This window comes from Mus musculus, chromosome 1 (assembly GCF_000001635.26).
Source record: "Mus musculus strain C57BL/6J chromosome 1, GRCm38.p6 C57BL/6J".
NCBI lineage: Eukaryota > Metazoa > Chordata > Mammalia > Rodentia > Muridae > Mus > Mus musculus.
In genome coordinates, this window is record NC_000067.6 from 28921426 (window position 1) to 28938601 (window position 17176).

The following is a 17176-nucleotide window of genomic DNA, read 5'->3' on the forward strand; positions in this document are numbered from 1 at the left end:
TGATCAAAAGTAAGCAGACTTATAGCATAATTTAGATTTAAAGATGTTTAGGATTAATGCATTTGTGAATGAAATAAATTGGAATATGTATGTTGCTTATTATTGTAAGAATGTAAAAATAATGGAGCCTGTGATTAATGAAGAATAATTGCACATACAAGAAATTAGCAGTTGCAGACTCTATTGCACTGCCAAGGTTTGCCTGTTTATAACGACAATGCCTAAATGATTTTCTTTATAATTCCCTGGCAGTGTGCACTGGATTCCTAGATGATCTTCTTTACAGATGTAAGGAGACTGTTGTGGAAACCAAATCTAGTGAGGAGGCTAAGAATACAGAATATTAAGGTAACAGGATTGCATTACTACTAGAAAAGTAACAAAGGACTGAAAGCAAAGTGGGCCCCATCTCATCTCATTCTTAATATCATGTAAAGATAGATAGGTAGGTAGGTAGGTAGGTAGGTAGGTAGATAGATAGATAGATAGATAGATAGATAGATAGATAGATAGATAGATAGATAGACAGACAGACAGACAGACAGATATAGGTATAGGTATAGGTATAGGTATAGGTATAGGTATAGGTATAGGTATAGGTATAGGTATAGGTATAGATCACTCTGGAAGTGGCCATACTCCAGCAACTTCTTGATTTCCTTTAAGAAATAATGGGGGTGTGAGTAAATGATCTTGAAGTATTAAAGGGTCAACCAACATCAACTAGGTTAACATCATACTTTATTTTCTCAAAATTTGCCTCTTTCAGAATTACTCTGTAATGAGCAAGGGTCACAGTGGGACAGTCATTGTTTCCCCATCAGGAGAATGGAGACAGACCTTTTTACTTGCAACACTCTGTTTAGTCATAATAGAGTCTGAGATTACTGACAGAAAATAATTCTAGGATGAAGAAGGTAGACCTAGAGATTTTATTACAATGCATTCTTAAACATGATTCTTAAAAGTAGTAGTTAATACAAAGAAAAGTAATCAGGGAAATGATGTGACACACCTAAGTACAAGTCTGAACTTCTCCAGAAAGAGTTACAATTAGATTTTATTTAAGTTTAGTCAGGTTATATGTATATGATATAGGTAGCTCTTCAGTTGCATTTCTGAAAGATGCTAAGAACGCTCATATTCCAATCTTGTGTTGGCTAATTACTCCCAAGACGAACCTTCAAAAAAAAAATAAACGCAAAATTTACAGAATAAAAGCCATTCTGGTTATAGCTTTGGCCTCTTTGCTGAGCATCAGAGAATTGTTATTTTATATTCTGATGTCTGGGTAGTTTAATTTGTTCCCTTGCTTTACATTGTGTATGTGTGTGTTGTCAATATCACATTGTTTTTATTACTGTATTTCTAGAATATAGGTTAAATTATAAAATAAGAATCTCTCCAGTGTTTTCCCCTTTGCTCAGGTTTTCTCTACTTTTACAGGGTCTTTTCATATTCCATAAGATTTTAATCTTGGCCATTTCTAATTTTGTGAAGGATTTTTATTAGGATTACATTGGATCTGTAGATGGCATTTGGAATGATGCTTATTTTCAGAAATTTATTTCCACTCATGCATGAATATAGGATTCCTTTCATGTTCTAATGCTTTTCTTAATCTCTTTTGACTGATATTTAAATTTTCACTGTAGGCATTTCACCTCCGAAGTAATATTTATTCCAAGATATTGTCCTACTTTTGAGCCTATTGAAAATTGGATTGTTGCTGTGAAACTTCTTTAAGTGTTTATTGATAGTGTATAGAAAGTTTTCAATTTTGTAAGTTGATTTCTTATCCTACAATACTAGTGAAATTGTTGAAGCTTTCAGCAAGATTTTTGTTAGAATTTTTGGAGTCTCTTACATATATCATTTGAAAATAGAGTGAAGGTTGACTTCTTCTACTTGTATCTATTTAATTTTCTTTTTTTTTGACTTTTTGCTGCATATTGAGATTTGATCATTATTTGAAAGGCATTGGGAGATCACACAGTGCTGCTTCACTATTTAAATGGCATTGCATTGGGATTTTATCCAATTAAGATAATATTGGATCTGTGTTTATCATATATGTCTTTTACTATGTTGAAGAATGTTTCCTTCCATCTTCTCTCTCTAGGACATTTATCATGAAAGTTTGTTGAATCTCATCAAAAGTTTTTTTTCTCTTCTCATCTATTAAAGATGATCATGTGACTTGTCTTTCAGATCATTTACATTTTTGCATTTATTGATTTAGTGGTGGTCTCCTCATTTGTTGTGAGGATATACAATATACATGTTAACATGGAAGGAGAAAATATCATAAGGTTCTAGCTCTAGACAATGAGATACAGAGAGTTAGACTTCTCTAAAAGCAAGCATTAGTCTCTTTTAGAGATAAGCCCCTAAGTTTTTACCCAATAAAAAATAATCACCACAGAAATCACTTACACACAAGCAACACCAAATGGGCTCAGAAGGTTATATATATATATATATAACCTTCTAATTATTATGAAGATATATGCATAATAATAAGAGGGCAGGAAAATAAAAGGAATTTTTAATGTTTACAAAATAATTGTGGCAGGGCAGTGGCAGCACACGCCTTTAATCCCAGCACTTGAGGGGCAGAGGCAAGCAGATTTCTCAGTTCCAGTCCAACCTGGTCTATAGAGTGAGTTCCAGACAGCCAGGGCTACACAGAGAAACCATGTCTCGAAAAATAAAAATTAAAATTAAAAAATAAAAACTAATTGTGTTTTTCATAAAATAATCAGTAGCTATAAGGACTAATAGCTCAAGAGTATCTTTCCTATATCTTGAATCTAGTTGTACTATAAAATGAGCTTTCTCTTTGGACAAACCTGAAGTGATTGAAGCAGATAGTGATACATTAAGTGTGACTTAAACAAGAGAAATCATGGCATGCACTGTCGAATGCCTGATGAATTTTGGTGTCATTCTATAAAAGAAATTCTACTCTTCCTTAGCTCAGCCCTACAGTTCCAACACTGAGGAGAACTAGCAGGACTGGTATATCTGTGACTTTTTCAGGCTACTGTTTGTGGAAAGTTTCCATTATGAGTCTTATTTCATTGCCCTTGTCAATTTTGTATACTGTTCTGATTGTAGCATTGGAAGCTTGGTATCCATAGGAAATACACACACACACACACACACACACACACACACAAGCACACACACACACAGACACATATGTGTATATACATATATATATATTTATGTATATATCTCTTATATCTATATTTACCATCAAGCAAAATGCTAACACACACACACATAGACACCCAGACACACCCACACACACACACTTCCTTTCCTCCCTCCCTTCCTTTCCTCCCTCCCTCCTTCCCGCCCTCCCTCACTCCCTCCCTCCTCCCTCCTTCATTGTCTTTGTATGTGTGTGTGAGTGATGATTTCTAGAAAGGGAAAGTTTTTCTACAGCCCAGTATAAACACAATTTTTTTTCCTTTTAATGGCAGCTTTAAGTTAAAGTGAAAGCCTGAATTATACCTTCTGTTTCAATGATTTACTGGAATATTAAGCTCTGAGTAGATAAACTGCTGTTATTTCATTTTGCCTAAAAAGCACTTGACTAAGTTCCACTTGCTACAGACCAGGTGGTGATGACCAAGCAAAGAAATGATCCTACTCACATCTGGCCTGCTGAACCAAGAGGTTTGTTGTATAACATAAAGAACCCAATTGCCATGAGTGATGATTCATGAATACTTCATCCCAGAACTGTTTGCACACTTTAAAGGAAAGTTTCTTGTTCATTCACTTCAACCTGCAAGGTGGGCATGATCTGTTAAACTTCCCTGCAAACACAAATTATTTTCTATTTGAGTTGAGTAAACTAATATCCTTATTATTAAAAGAATCTAAGTGTAACAAAGAAAAATATAATTTAATGCAGTATCTATGATGTTAGAATTAGAAGCTCAGAAAAATAAGAAACAGCTAGCTATGGTGTCATCTGTAGGCATTCTTTAATAAATAAATAAATAAATAAATAAATAAATAAATAAATAAATTTATTTATTTATTAATATACAATCCAACTGTTGCCCAACTCCCGGTTCCCCTTCCAAAATTCCTCAGCCCATTCCTCCTCCCTTTGTCCCTGAGAGGATGCTCCCCCACCACAAGGCTTCCCCCTTCCTTGGGGTGCGGGCAATTCACAACTCTAAAGATTTTCCCACTGAAGCCAGATCAGGCAGTCCTCTGCTGTATCTGTAGGCACTTTTGTAGGAAGCACTAGGTGGCATTCTTGAAGAAGGAAGTAAGGTGCAAACAAACTCTAGAGATATTGGACAGCCTAACCTACTTGATAATCCCCAGGTCTCAGCAAGATTCCTGTAGAAGGGACAGGATAGGATAGACTCAGGCCTCCACATTCCTACTTCCCCCAAATTCTCTCCTCTCTTTCTCTCTCTCTCTCTCTCTCTCTCTCTCTCTCTCTCTCTCTCTCTCTGTCTCTGTCTCTCCGTCTCTGTCTCTCTGTCTGTCTCTGTCTCTGTCTCTGTCTCTGTCTCTCTCTCCACACTTAGAAATCTTTTGAAAGTTACCAATTTACCCTTATAATTCATGGTAATAATTTAGAAACAGCGATTCAGCATGTTCCTTAATGTTAACTATTCCTCATTTATCCAAACTCCACAAACATCATCAAGCCATACATTAACATTTTCAGTCATGTATAATGGTTCTCTTGTTGGATATGCATCATATGCTAAATATATTTTTTATCCTTTTGTCAAACTACTTATTAGGAAAACAATTGATATTTAGACAGCTTTTATTACTTAGTATGAAATCAATAGTCAGATTAATATTGACATGATTTGGGGTGTTACAATTTGCCATCTTTAATTTTACTTTCATTTTAAATTTTGTTATTTTCTGATACATTGTAATTTATTATTATTCTACTTTTTGCAAGCAGACGCTGTAGGGAAATGAAAAATGACAGAATTTACCCTTAAATTGGGAAAAAAATTGAGAATTGTTAAATTTTACAGCAAACCTGTACAAAATGTTTCTAAAAATATGTGGGACTATAGGAATATTAAAAATTAAATTATACATATTCAGTAGTTTTCACAAAGGATTTTATTATGTGTAGAATATGCAAAGTAGATAATAAAAATAAAGTTGTCTCCTGGATACAACTAGAGAAACTATGAAAATACATGAACATGTAAGCACATTCATATATAAACTTATACACATATTTCGAAATTTAAAAGTAATCCCTACCAAAATCTTTCAGTACTTAGCTCTTTTTGACCTATGAATAGTAATTATATTAACATGTATAATTATAGCAGTAAACTATAATGCCATACATAATTAGTTGCAGAATCTAGATTCTATATTTTTTTTTTAATTTTAACATTATCAAAATATACCCTGGAAAATTTGAACAACTAATTCAAATGTACTAAATCTAAAGTGAAGTGTTGGATTCATATTTACTTATTGATGAAAACTGCTATTTAAAACAGATTTTCAAGTGTTGCGAAAACCTAATTGTGAAAAATTATTAATATTTTACTGGTATTATGATGCTGATTAGTCTCATGAGAAATTTGAAGAGAATTTCTTCAAGTTGTGAACAACCCATTAATGAATAAAAATGAAAGAAATTGTATTACATTTATTAGTTTTATTCAATATGTGATATAAATCATTTATTAAGCATAATCTTATATACCAAGATGCCTAGAAGATACTAGTGAATGAGATCAAATAAATATTCCTTTTTTTTTTTTTTTTTTTTTTTTTTTTTTGAGACAAGGTTTCTCTGTGTAGCCCTGGCTGTCCTGTGTCCTGGAACTAACTTTGTAAACCAGGCTGACCTCAAACTCAGAAATCTGCCTGCCTCTGCCTCCCAAGTGCTGGGATTAAAGGGGTGTGCCACCACTGCCTGGCAAATATTCCCATTTTATATTAAATTTTTTAAAAATATGTTAGAAATTTGTGTAAAAATTTCTGGTGGGTTGGTATTGTTATCTTACTACTGCAGTCCTATCTGGCTACAGAATGTAACCTCTTCTGATTATATATTCCCATTGCTAGGCATCTCTACTAAGGTCATGAACATTGACTCCTGGGAATCTAACCCAAAAAAGGGTACTGGGGCTTCCTAGATATTCCCTCCCATCCACCCCCCTCCACCAATACCCAACAGCTGCAGCTCTTTGTTTCTTTTCATGTCCCTATGGCCATCTTTCCCATCTCTCCCCACATTTCATCCTGACCATCCCTCATCCACCCAGTTACCACACTCCTTCTGCCTCCAATGACAATTTTATTTCCCCTTCTAAATTATACTCAATCAAAGATGGGCACAAAGGAAAAATTCCTGAGCCGAACAGTAATGGCTTGTACTATAAGATCAAGAATCAACAAAGGGGACCTCATAAAGGTGCAAAGTTTCTGTAAGACAAAAGACACTGTCAATAAGACAAAAAGGCCACCAACAGATTGGGAAAGGACCATTACCAATCCTAAATCTGATAGAGGAGTAATATCCAATATATACAAAGAACTCAAGAAGCTGGACTCCAGAAAAATTCAAATAACCCATTAAATGATGGGGTAAAGAGCTAAACAAAGAATCCTCAACTGAGGAATACTGAATGGCTGAGAAGCACCTGAAAAAAATGTTCAACAACCTTAATCACCAGGGAAATTCAAATCAAAACAACTATGAGATCCCACCTCACACCAGTCAGAATTGCTAAGATCAAAAATTCAGGTGACAGTAGATGCTGGCAAGGATGTGAAGAAAGAGAAACATTCCTCCATTGCTGGTGGGATTGAAAGCTGGTACAACCACTCTGGAAATCAGTCTGGTGGTTCCTCAGACAATTGGACATAGTACTACCAGAGAATCCCGCAATACCTCTCCTAGGCATATATCCAGAAGATGTCCCAACCAGTAAGAAGGACACATGCTCCACTATGTTCATAGCAGCCTTATTTATAATAGCCAGAAGCTGGAAAGAACCCAGATGTCCCTCAACAGAGGAATGGATACAGAAAATGTGGTACATTTACACAATGGAGTACAACTCAGCTATTAAAAACAATGATTTTATGAAATTCTTAGGCACATGGATGTATCTGGAGGATATCATCCTGAGTGAGATAACCCAATCACAAAAGAACACACATGATATGCACTCACTGATAAGTGGATATTAGTCCAGAAACTTAGAATACCCAAAATACAATTTGCAAAACACATGAAACTCAAGAAGAAGGAAGACCAAAATGTAGATACTTCATTCCTTCTTAGAAGGGGGAACAAAATACCCATGGAAGGAGTCACAGAGACAAAGTTTGGAGCTGAGAGTGAAGGAAGGAGCATCCAGAGACTGCCCCACCTGGGGATCCATCCCACAATCAACTACCAAAACCAGACACTATTGCATATATCAGCAAGATTTTGCTGACAGGAACCTGATATAGCTGTCTCTTGTGAGGCAAATACAGAAGTGGATGCTCACAGTCATCTATTGGATGGAACACAGTGCCCCCAATGAAGGAGGTGTAGAAAGCACCCAAGGAGCTAAAGGAGTCTGCAACCCTATAGGAGGAACAATGATATGAACTAACCAGTATCCCCCAGTGCTTGTGTCTTTAGCTGCATATGTAGCAGAGGTTGGCCTAGTCTGCCTTCCTTGGGACGAGAGGCCCTTGGTCTTACAAAGATTATATGCCCCATTATATGGGAATGCTAGGGCCAGGATGCAGGAGTGGGTGGTTTGGGGAGCAGGGTGCATGGTGGGGGGAGAATAGGAGACTTTCCGAAAGGAAACTAGGAAAGGGGATAGCATTTGAAATGTAAATGAAGAAAATATCCAATAAAAATTATACTTAATCATTTTCACTTGGACCTTAATTCTTTTATAATGTTTTAGGTCTGTATCATGCTATTCTGTACTTTATGGCTGATATCCATTTATCAGTGAGTACATACACTGCATGTCCATTTGGGTTTTGGTTAACCTCACTCAGGATGATATTTTCTTTTAGATCCATTCTTTTGCCTGCAAAATTATTATGTCCTGTTTTTAGTAGACAAACTGTATTCCATTCAGAAAATGAACAATATTTTCTGTATCTATTCTTTGTTTGAGGGACATCTGGATGTTTCCAGTTTCTGGCTATCACCAATAAATCTGCTATAAACATAGTAGATCACACATCCTTGTGATATGGTGATATGGATAATCTTTTGGGTGTATGCCCATGGGTGGTATAGATGGGTCTTCAAGTAGAACTATTTCCAATTTTCTGAGAAACCACCAGATGGATTTCCAGAGCAGTTGTACAAATTTGCCATCCCATCAACAATGGAGGAGTGTTCAGAATTGAGAGTCCATCTTAGTAGATTTTAACTTTGATGGCTATGAAGTGTCCCTCATTGTCTTTTTTGAGAACTTTATGTTGAAAATTGATTTTATTTGATATAAAAATGGCTATTCCAGCTTGTTTCTTAGGACCATTTGCTTGGAAAATTGTTTTCCAGCCTTTTACTCTGAAGTAGTGCCTGTCTTTGTACCTGAGGTGGGTTTCTTGTATGTAGTAAAATTTGGGGTCCTGTATATATAGCCAGTCTGTTGGTTTATGTCTTTTTATTGGGGAATTGAGTCCCTTGATATTAAGAAATATTAAGGAAAAGTAATTGTTGCTTCCTGTTATTTTTGTTGTTAGTGTTTGGATTTTATTCATGTGGCTATCTTCTTTTAGGTTTGTTGAAAAATTACTTTCTTGCTTTTTCTAGGGCATAGTTCCTCCTTGTGTTGGAGTTTTCCCATTTTTATCCTTTGAATGGCTGGATTAGTGGAAAGATATTGTGTAAATTTGATTTTGTCATGGAATACCTTGTTTCTTCATCTATGTTAATTGAGTTTTTGTTTTTTGTGTTTTGTTTTTGTACTGGCTAGTTTTGTGCCAACTTGACACAGTTGGAGGAGTTATCACATGAAAGGAGCTTCAGTTGAGGAAATGCCTCCATGAGATCCAACTGTAAGGCATTTTCTCAATTAGTGATCAAGGGGGAAAGGCCCCTTGTGGGTGGGATCATCTCTGGGCTGGTAGCCTTGGTTTTATAAGAGAGCAGGCTGAGCAAGCCAGGGGAAGCTAGCCAGTAAGGAACATCCCTCCATGGCCTCTGCATCAGCTCCTGCTTCCTAACCTGCTTGAGTTCCAGTTTTGACTTCCTTGGTGATGAACAACAGTATAAGTGTAAGCCGAATAAACCCTTTCCTCCCCAACTTGCTTCTTGGTCATGATGTTTGTGCAGGAATAGAAACCCTGACTAAGACAGTTTTGTTTTGTTTTGTTTTGTTTTGTTTTGTTTTGTTTTGTTTTGTTTTGTTTTACTTTTTGGCTTTTCAAGACAGGGTTTCTCTGTGTCCTGGAACTTACTCTGTAGAGCAGCCTGGCTTTGAACTCAGAAATGTGCCTGTCTCTGCCTCCCAAGTACTGGGATTAAAGGTTTTCACTGCCACCACCCAGTTTAAGTGAGAGTTTTGCTGGCATTGGTGTTCTCTTAGGGTCTGTATGACACCTGTCCAGGATCCTCTGGCATTCATAGTGTCTGGTGAGAAGTATGGTGTAATTCTAATAGGTCTGCCTTTATATGTTACTTGATCTTTTCTCCCTTACTGCTTTTGATATTCTTTCTTTGTTTTGTGCATTTGATGTTTTGATTATTATGTGAGAGTACAAATTTATTTTTTGTTCCTAACTATTTGGAGTTCTGTAGGCTTCTTGTATGTTCATGGGCATCTCTTTCTTTAAGTTAGGGAACTTTCTTCTATAATTTTGTTGAAGATATTTACTGGGTCTTTAAGTTGAAAATCTTCATTTTCATCTATATCTATTATCCTTAGGTTTGATTTTTCTCATTGTATTACTGGAATTCACTCACAAAGACCACAGAGACCACCATTGCTGCAAAACATATGAGGATTTTTATTGATCCAACATGTCAAGGACCCCCTTCTCAGTACAAAGGCCAGAGAAGAGACCAAGAACAAAGAACACACTTTTTCTACCTTTGTAAGGGGCAGCTATGGGCAACAGGGTAGTTGGCTTACTCTAATTGGTGTAGCAAGTAACCTTTACAGACATTGGTTGGTTTGCATAGTGACTACCTCTGGCCTAGTGACTCACTTTGCTTGCCCCCATGGTGGGTTATTATGATTTGGTCAGCAAAGCAATAGTACATTTTGAACTTATGAGTTAGCTATTAAAGTAACAGCTATGAATGTCACAGGGAATCCTAGCAAGGTCAGGGTGGTTTGTGGTATTTTTGTCAGAGTTCAGTGTGGGTTGAGGGAAGGAGAATTCTTCTGAGAACTGTTATTTTTGTTAAGGTTATTTCTCTGAGAACAGCTAATATTATTTTGGCAGCTGCATGTTTAATCATTTTGACCACTAAACTATGTTTTCACATTTGTTTAGTTAGCCAGCTTCCTTATATGGCTCTGCACTTGGCCTGCTAGTACAGTTTGGAAAGTCCTTTTCGAAGGGGGTAGGTACCGGGTGGTCTTGAATTCATTTTGGATGTTACAGTGTCCTGGATTTCCTGGATGTTTTGAGTTAGGATCTTTTTGCATTTTGCATTTTCTTTGATTGTTGTGTCAATGTTTTCTATGGAATCTTCTGCACCTGAGATTCTTCTGTCTCTTGTATTCTATTGATGATGCCTGCATCTGGCTCTTGACTTCTTTCTTAGATTTTCTATCTCTAGTGTTGTCTCCCTTTGTAATTTCTTTATTGTATCTACTTCCATTTTTAGACCTTGGATGGTTGTGTTTAATTCCTTCACCTGTTTGGTTGTGTTTTCCTGTAATTGTTTAAGGTGTTTTCTGTTTCCTCTTTAAGGGCTTCTAACCTGTTTATCTGTGTTCTCCTTTATTTCTTTTAGGGAGTTATTAATGACCTTCTTAATATCCTCTAGCAGCATCTTGCTTTTCCGGTGTGTTCAGGTATCCAGGACTCACTGTGGTAGGAGTACTGGGTTCTGAGGATGCCAAGTAGTCTTGATTTCTGTTGGTAAGATTCTTTCATTTGCCTTTTGCCATCTGGTAATCTCTGGTGTTAGATGATCTTGCTGTCTCTGGCTGGAGCTTGTCCCTCCTGTGTGTCTGTAAGACTTTGTCAGCACTCCTGGGAGACCAGCTCTCTCCTGGCAAGACCAATATACAGAGGGCTGTGGAATAGCCCCACCTCCTGGGTTCAGATGTAGGTCCATAGGACCCTTCCCAGCTGCTCTGCTGCTTCTGTAGCCTGTGTCCTTCTGAGTTGACCCGCCTTAGAGTGTCACTAGATAGAAAAGGGTGATCTCACCTGAGTCCCACTGTCAGACACTTCCTGGAGGCAAGCTCTTCTCTGGCTGGGAAGGTGCACAGAGGACTGAGATCAGCTCCACCTCCTGGGTGCAGATGTAGGCCCATAGGAGCCTGTCTCTGCTGCTGCTCTGCCACTTCTGCAGCCTTGTGGAATTTTTATTTTTAATGAGTATGAAAGATCTTTCCCCATTCTCTTTTGATTTCTTCTACCTGAAGATATATTTTATTAGATATTAGAATACTTATTCCCACTGTTTCTTGGGTTTATCTACTTAAAAAACATTTTTTTTTTCTGGCTTTTTACTCTGTAATAGTTTCTATCTTCATTGCTGAGTTGTATTTCTTGTATGAAGCAGAAAAATGGATCCTCTTTATGTGTCCAGTCTGTTAACCTTTCTTTTTATTGGTAAACTGAATCAATCGGTGTTGGGAGATATTAATAACCAATGATCCTTAGGTCTTATTACTTTGGTGGTGATGGTGGTACTGTGTATGTGTGTGTGTGTGTGTGTGTGTGTGTGTGTGTGTGTGTGTGTTTCTTTGGGTTTTTCTATGAAATAATAAATTTCTTGTATTTTCTTGGTGTAGTTATCCAACTTGTATTGGAATTTTCTCTTCTACTATCCACTGGAGTGCTGCATTAGTGGGAAGGTATTGTTTAAATTTGGTTTTGTCATGGAATATCTTGGTTTCTCCATCCCTAGTGATTGAAAGTTTATCAGGGTATAATAGTCTGGGCTTAGTCTGGGCTGGCATTTGTGGTCTCTTATATGCTTTTTGTAGCCTCCACCAGCCTGAAGCTGGCTGGTGCAGACCTTGTTGCCTCTGAGGTGGGGCCACCTGCGGTGCAGCTTTCCTTCTGTGCTTCTGGATCCTGCTGCCTGCTGAGACAACTTTGAGACAATCCCTGTTGCATGGCTGGATCCAGGTGCCTGGATGGACTGGCAGGGGATGGGCCTATCCCCTATATAAGCCTAGACTCTAAGTAAATTTTAAGGTCCTTTGAGCAGAGTACTTTTGTCTTGGCAACTTTATTTCTCTCCCAGTCTAGTCTCTTTCAGCCCCAGCCTGCCTTTCAGGAGTACCCATTCATGTAGGCCGTGGGCAGCTTACAATTACAGCTTTTTTCTTCACAAATCAGAGTAAAATGATAGAATTTTAAAGGAAATCAGATTATTGATCATCATATCACAAGACATCTGCCCAGGATCTTCTGGCTTTTAGTCACTGTTGAGAAGTTAGGTGCAATTTGGATAGCTGCCTTTATGTATTGCTTGGCCTTTTCCCCTTGTGGGTTTTAATATTCTTTCTTTATTCTATACATTTTCTCATTTGATTATTACATAGCAGGAGGATTTTTTGTTTGTTTTTTGTCCAAACTACTCGGGGTTCTCTTAGCTTCATATACACATATATAGCCATCTCTTTCTTAGAATAGGGACCTTCTCTTCTATTATTTTGCTGAAGATTTTTCTGGCCATTTTAAATAGGAATCTTCACTCTCTTCTATTCCTTTTTCTTAGGTTCGAACTTTTCACAGTTGTCTAAGTGTCCCAGATGCTTTGAATTAGAAACATTTTACATTTCTTCCATCTCTTGTGTGCTGTCAGTGATGCTTAACTCTGTGGTTTCTCTTCTTTCTTCTAGAGTTTTCAACTCTGGGCTTGTCTCAACTTGTGTTTTCTTTATTGGTTCTTCTTCCAATTTTAGGTCTTGGACTATTTAATCCATTACCTTCACCTGTTTGTTTTATATTTTCTTGTATTTAATTTTTTTTTCTTTCATTTCCCCTTTAAGGGTTTCTACCTGGTTTAGGATAACCTGGTTTTTCCTATAACCTGGTTTTTGGTTATGTTTTCCTGTATTTCTTTAGGGGAGTTTGGTATACTCTCCTCATAGGCCTCTATCTTCTTCATGAGATGAGATTTAGGGGCACAGTCCTGCTCTTCAGTTGTCTTAGGATATCTAGGGCTTATCTAGGAGAACTGGGTTCTGATCGTGCCCTGTTGCACTGCTCTTTGTTGATTTTTGTCCTTCATTTGCCTTTTGACTGGTTTCCTCTGGTGTTGGCTGACCTAGTAGTTGCTGTGTGTCCCAGGTTAGAGCAAGTTTCCCAGGAGGCAGGCTGAGCCCTGGGTTGGGGTGTGTTGTGTGGAAATGCAATTTTAGGTAAAGGTATGGGCTGGAAGGCTAGAATTAAATATTAAAAATAAAATTATAATTTACACTTTAATTAATATTGCAAGGGGTTGACTGAAGGAATTGATCACATTAATTTAGTCAATCAAACATATTAGTTTTAACCAAAGTAATTAGAACTCTGTTAAAGTATTATATTTTTAGATTTCCTCAAGTCCAAATTTTTACATAAACTTTCAGAAGTAATTGACTTCACAAGATGAATAAGATGATAGAATTTTAAAGGAAATCAGATTATTGGTTATCCTACAACTTTAATATTATATAATACAATTTATAATATAATAAAATATTATATACAATATAATATAATAAAATAATTATATAACAACAAATTTACACACTTTCCCTTTTTTAAGTTGTGATTTTTAATATCTCAATATTTAGTACTTAGGTTAGGGTTTTTTTTTTTTTTTTTTGGTCTTTCGATACAGGGTTTCTCTGTGTAGTCCTGGTTGTCCTCAAACTTACTCTGTAGACCAGGCTGGCCTCAAACTCAGAAATCTGCCTGTCTCTGCCTCCGAAGTGCTGGGATTAAAGGCATGTGCCACCATGGCCAGCCTGTGTTAGTATTTTCATAGTGCAAATGATCATTACTATCATTTTCAGGAAGAAAATGATGCTATAGATTTCTTCCACATAAGTCATACAAAACAAAAATTAACCACAGAGAGCTTCATCTTCACCCTCAAATCGTGGGTCCCTGAACCCTATGCTTAACATCATGTGTAGATAACTTGTGAATGTGGTTGCTCTCTGCCATTCTTTAGCATCACTTCAATGCAGTCTTCTAAATAATCTTATATGAGAATTACATTCATAGGACAAATTGTTATCTTTTTATATACATAGATGTAGCCACCTATACTTAAGTTTAGAATGGGAGAAATGTAACAGCATTTTCATGTCACTCTTGAAAACAGGATTTGTGAACATAGGAAATATCCCACTAACAAGAAGACAAGAAAGTTATTAACCACATAAAATACTGAACCTGTTTTAGACTCCAAGCCAGTAAGATACGAGCAAGTGAGTCACTGTAAGTACTTAATCACCTATTCTTTTTCCTGCATATATATGAATGTCTCAGCTACTATTCTATTGCCTCAAGAACCACCATGATGAAATCAACTTTTATAAAAAAATTAATTTTAGCTTTGTTTACAGTTTCAGATAATATATGAGAGCTTGTAGCCTCAAAGCCAACCCCCAGTCTTACAAAACTATTTCCTTAGATTTTGGTTTTAGGATTACAGATATGGAACTGATGCCAATTGCTTCAAACATATTTTCACAAGGCATACACACACACACACACACACACACACACACACACACACACACTCACACACTATATATATGTATGTATGTATATATATACATATATATATATGTATATATATATGTATATATATATGTATATATATGTATATATATATGTATATATATATATATATATATATATATATATATATGTAATTCTCCTACTTTAATCTCTTGAGTACTTAGGTTATAGGTAGGTGCCTGTATGCCTAGAACTTTTGGTTAATCTGCCTTTCAGTTTACATATGTCCACATTTAATCTTTGCTTAGCTCAAAAATTAAATTGAAACTTCATACATTAAGTTCTATTTGTACAGTTCTATTATATAAAATTTATTTGGACCATTTACCTAGTTAGTTTATAAAGAAATCCGATAGAAACTAGTGTAGATATTTAATTAATGGGGAAATAACTAAATAAATTATATTTTCTAAAAATCCAATGTCCCTTTATAGATTATTTTCTTTATGAATTATTATACTGTAAACCCATAGTGCTTCATTGTTCAAAATCTTTGAGTAAATGATTTGCAAGTGCAAAATAATATATTCTGAGTGTAGAGCTGGAAGAAAGCACTGTTCTTTATTTTTACCCTGACACACAGACAAATTCAGAACTTGATGATATTATTTTATTGGTGACAATTTTGCTTAAAATTAAAATGAGCCATTAAATATGTGAAGTATAAATTTTTTCTAGGTTTTTAATGAAAATTTAACAAACGAAACACAGCAATTTAATGTCTACCTAAGAATCCTATCTAACTTTTGTAGAGGGACTTTAATCTAGCTACATGGCTACTCTGGCAAGGGATCACATCCAAATGCCTTCTAGGTCCAAGTGATAAAGCGAGAAAACAGGCATATACTTATCTTAGCAGACAGTGGCAAACTGGTCTCTTGATTTCAAGGCCAGCCTAGAAGAGAGCTAGTTTCAGGTAAACAAAAAGTTAGATTTATTTGTGTTGGTACACACTTGGAAACTCAGCACTCAGGATACAGTGGGCCTTTCTTTGAGTTGCTAGTCTGTCATTTTGGGGTCAGTGCAGTGAGATCAGTTCGTGAGTCAGTAATTGAGTCATTGAGTTGGTGGTAGTTCAGTTTGTGGGATTCAGAGGCAATTTTTTATCAGGACAGTTTTACAAAGATAAGTTTCAGAGAGAACAAGCTAGACACAGTGAAGACAGAATTAAGCCACAGAATGAGAAAGAGCCAAAAGGTTAGAACAGAATGCCAGAGTTAGTTTGAGGCCATGCAGAGAAATTCAGTTCAAAGTCAAGTTTGAATCAGTCAGCTTAGAAAGAAGTTTTATCCAGAACATCTGAGTTGAACCAGCTAGCCAGAGTTCAGAAGAAACTGTTAAGGGTAAACTTATTTAAAAGTAAGCCTCTGAAACAACAATTACATCAGACAATTGAAAGCTGCTATTACAAACTTTCATGTTACAAAATAAATTTTATTGTTTCCATATTACATGTAAGGAAATTAAATTTTGTAATTATTTGCAGATTATGCAGAAGAGAATTCATAAATAGATATGGAGTACAGAAGATCTCATGGAATATTTATTCAAATTAGCCAATCATAATTGATACTAAAGCAGTCTACTATTATTATTGCAAGAAAACATGAACACATATGTCTTATAAACACTTTTCCTTTAAAATTGCATTATGAGGCAGAGTCTGGAGGCCCAAGTCATGGTTGGACAAGCTTTTAGGAAACTTCTTCCACTCTTTGACAGAGTATTGGTTGAAAGGAGTTCTACTGAAACTGTAACCAAAGGTTTCATTATGCTTCCAGAAAAGTCTCAAGGAAAAGTATTGCAAGCAATGGTCATGGCTCTGGAGTCAGGCAGGAAAGGAAAGGGTGGAGAAATTGAGCCTGACAGTGTGAAAGTTGGAGATAAAGTTCTCCCAGAATATGGAGGCACCAAATTAGTTCTAGACGACAAGGATCATTTCTTATTTAGAGATAGTGACATTCTTAGAAAATATGTCGACTGAAGTCACTGTTGAAATGGTATCCCATGAAGCTGCCCATTCCACTGATGTTCTGAAATATTTTATCATGTAAAAAATTTCCATGCCTCCCTTTTATAATAAATGGGTGATGCCTAAACTGGCAGCCATTTTCTCTGGCATTTAGTTTCACTGTACTGTTATGTTACAAACATTTCCAAATAAAATGATATAAATGAAAAACAAAAACAAAAACCCTGCATTATGTACATGACCATTGTTTTCCTAAGAACTTTTAAGAAAAAC

General features: G+C 36.2%; 1 pseudogene; it reads left to right on the plus strand.

Moving 5' to 3' along the window:
- Nucleotides 1–16609: 16609 nt before the first annotated feature.
- On the plus strand, nucleotides 16610–16915 carry Gm6462 (annotated as a pseudogene).
- The last annotated feature ends 261 nt before the right edge of the window (nucleotides 16916–17176 follow it).